The following is a 3,831-nucleotide window of genomic DNA, read 5'->3' on the forward strand; positions in this document are numbered from 1 at the left end:
GCATGGAATATCTCTTTTCCATCACCTCACTTTCAGTCTGTATGTGTCCCTAGGTCTGAAGTGGGTCTCCTGTAGACAGCATATATACGAGTCTTGTTTTTGTGTCCATTCAGCCAGTCTATGTCTTTTGGTTGGAGCATTTTATCCATTTACATTTAAGGTAATTATCTCTATGTATGTTCCTATTACCATTTTCTTAATTGTTTTGGGTTTTTTTTAGGTCTTTTCCTTCTCCTGTGTTTCCTGCCTAGAGAAGTTCCTTTAGCATTTGTTGTATAGCTGGTTGGGTGGTGCTGAATTCTCTTAGCTTTTGCTTGTCTGTAAAGCTTTTATTTTCTCCATCAAATCTGAATGAGATCCTTGCTGAGTAGAGTAATTTTGGTTGTTGGTTTACCCCTGTCATCACTTTAAATATGTCCTGCCACTGCCTTCTGACTTGCCGAGTTTCTGCCGAAAGATTAGTCGTTACCCTTATGGGGATTCCCTTGTATACTATTTGTTGCTTTTCCCTTGCTGCTTTTAATATTTTGTCTTTTATTTAATTTTTGATAGTTTGATTAATATGTGTCTTGGCGTGTTTCTCCTTGGACTTATCCTGTATGGGACTCTCTGCACTTCCTGGACTGTTTATTTCTTTTCCCGTATTAGGGAAGTTTTCAACTATAATCTCTTCAAATATTTTCTCAGACCCTTTCTTTTTCTCTTCTTTTTCTAGGATCCCTATAATTACAATATTGGTACATTTAATGTTGTCCAAGAGGTCTCTGAGACTGTCCTCAATTCTTTTCTTGCTTTTTTTTTTATTCTGCTCTGTGGGAGTTATTTCCAGTATTTTATCTCCCAGGTCACTTATCTGTTCTTCTGCCTCAGTTATTCTGCTATTGATTCCTTCTAGCGAATTTTGAATCTCATTTATTGTGTTGTTCATTATTGTTTATTTGCTCTTTAGTTCTTCTAGGTGCTTGTTGAACATTTATTGTAATTTCTCTATTCTAGTTCCAAGATTTTGAATCATCTTTACTATCATTACTCTGAATTCTTTTTCAGGTCGACTGACTATTTCCTCTTCATTTGTTTGGTCTGGTGGGTTTTTACCTTGCTCCTCCATCTGCTACATATTTCTCTGTCTTCTCATTTTGCTTAACTTACTGTGTTTGTGGTCTCCATTTCACCATCTGTGGGTTCATAGTTCCCATTGTTTTTGGTGTCTACCTCCAAGGGGTAAGGTTGGTTCAGTGGCTTGTGTAGGCTTCCTGATGGAGTGAACTGGTGCCTGTTTTCTGGTGGGTGGGGCTGGATCTTGTCTCTCTGGTGGGCAGGACCACATCCGGTGGTGTGTTTTAGGGTGTCTGTGAACTTTATTATGATTTTACGTAGCCTCTCTGCTAACGGGTGGGTTTGTGTTTCTGTCTCGCTAGTTGTTTGGCATAGGGTGTCCAGCACTGTAGCTTGCTGGTCTTTGAGTGGAACTGGGTCTTAGCATTGAGACAAAGATCTCTGGGAGAACTCTTGCTGACTGAGATTACATGGGCCAGGAGGTCTCTGTGGTCCAGTGTCCTGAACTTGGCTCTCCCACCTCAGAGTCTCAGGCCTGACACCATGCCAGAGCACCAAGATCCTGTCAGGCACACAGCTCAGAAGAAAAAGAAGAGAAAAAAGAAAGATAAAAAAATTAATAAATATATAAAAATAAAATAATTTAAATTAAAAAATTAAAAAACATTATTAAAATAGAAAGGTACCAGGATCTTGGTTTGGTTGAGAGCAATGAAACCAATAAACAAATCCACCAATGATAACAGGCACTAAAAACTATACTAAGATAAACATAAAAATCAGAAACAAGTCAGTCACAGAGAGCAAACCCCATGCCTACATTTGCTCCCAAAGTCTACTGCCTCAATTGTGGGTTGACTTGTTGTCTCTTCAGGTGTTCCACAGATGCAGGGTACCTTAAGTTGATTGTGTGGATTTAATCCGCTGCTCCTCAGGGTACGTGGAGAAATTTCCCTTTCCCTTCTTTGTTCGTACAGCTCCTGGGTTCAGCTTTGGTTTTTACCCCTCCTGTGCGTGTAGGTTGCCTCAGGCTTTTGTTCCCACCCAGACAGGATGGGTTAAAGCAGTGGCTGATTAGGGGGCTCTGGCTCACTCATGCCTGAGGGAGGGAGTGGTACGGTAGTTATAATTTGAATGAGGGGTGAGCCTGCAGCAGGCAGAGACTGGCATGACATTGCAACAGACTGAGGTGTGCCATGTGTTCTCCCGGGGAAGTTGTCCCTGGATCATGGGACCCTGGCAGTGGCTGGCTGCACAGGCTCCTGCGAGGGGAGGTGTGGTTAGTGACCTGTGCTTGCACACAGGCTTCTTGGTGGCTGTAGCAGCAGTGTTAGCATTTCATGCCCGTCTCTGGTGTCTGAGCTGATAGCCACAAGCTGAGCTTTTGCCCATCTCTGGAGCTCACTAAGGTGGTGCTCTGCTTTCTGTGGGCAGACAGGGAAGGAATCCCCTGTCCTTGTGCACCCTGAAACAATGGTCTCTTGCCTCTTCGGCAGCTCCAGACTTTTTTCTGGACTCCCTCTCAGCTAGCTGTGACGCACTAGCCCCCTTTAGGCTGTGTTCATGCAGCCAACCCCACTCCTCTACCTGGGATCCCACCTCTGAAGCCTGAGCCTCAGCTCACAGCCCCTGCTCGCCCCGGCGGGTGAGCAGACAAGTCTCTCGGGCTGGTGAGTGCTGGTTGTCACTGATCCTCTGTGTGGGAGTCTCTCTGCTTTGCCCTCTCACCCCTTTTGCTGTGCTCTCCTCCATGGCTCTGAAGATTCCCCCCCCACCACCCCCCGTCTCTGCCAGTGAAGGGGCTTCCTAGTGTGTGGAAGCCTTTCCTCCTTCACAGCTCCCTCCCAGAGGTGCAGGTCCCGTACCTATTCTTGTGTCTGTTTCTTCTTTTTTTCTTTTGCCCTACCCAGATATGTGGGGAGTTTCTTGCCTTTTGGGAAATCTGAGGTCTTCTGCCAGTGTTCAGTAGGTGTTCTGTAGGAGTCGTTCCACATGTAGATGTGTTTTTGATGTATTTGTGGGGAGGAAGGTGACCTCTACCTCTTACTCCTCCACCATCTTGAAGGTCCCCCTAGCTATATGTTTAGACTTTATCATTCCGGTGGTTGAAAAATCATACCTCATCCTTTTAATTGTCTTTATTTTAATACTAAAGATTTTGAACTTTTTTTTTAAGCATTTCTTTGTTCATTTGAATGGTCCTTTTTGTGAAACAAATGTTTATGTATTTTGAATATTTTCTAGTTTGGTGATGAACTTTTTCTAACTACTCTGTGGTTGATTGGCTTAATATTTCTAGTTATTTAACTCCCTTTTCCTTCCATGAGGTTTGTTTTTACCCTCTCTTCTTAAATCAGGCTTGACCATGTGATTGGCGTTGACCATGGAATGTGACTGAATGTGATGGGTGGTGCTGTGGAGCAGAAACCGTAGGAGTCATTTATAGCCCAGCCATTGCTCTTTCTCTCTGTGCTACAGGAGCCTTTTCTCCTAGAGAGATTTACAGTGTAACACAAGAACAAAAGAAATGTTCAATCTAAGCCATAGAGGTTTTGGGGATTGTTCTTTGATGCATTATAACTTTGCGTAAACTGATTGATAAAAATTCATAAAAAAATATTTCTATACATTATGGACAGCAATTCTTTAGGTTTCTTTATTGGGGTTTTGTTTTCCACACAGCATTTGCTTCCAACAAACTCAGCTACCAATGTAGAATTAAAATGCTCATTGAATGTAAGTTTCCAGTACTTCAGTCTTCATTTTTAGATTAGT

This window comes from Phocoena phocoena, chromosome 6 (assembly GCF_963924675.1).
Source record: "Phocoena phocoena chromosome 6, mPhoPho1.1, whole genome shotgun sequence".
Taxonomy (NCBI): Eukaryota; Metazoa; Chordata; class Mammalia; order Artiodactyla; family Phocoenidae; genus Phocoena; species Phocoena phocoena.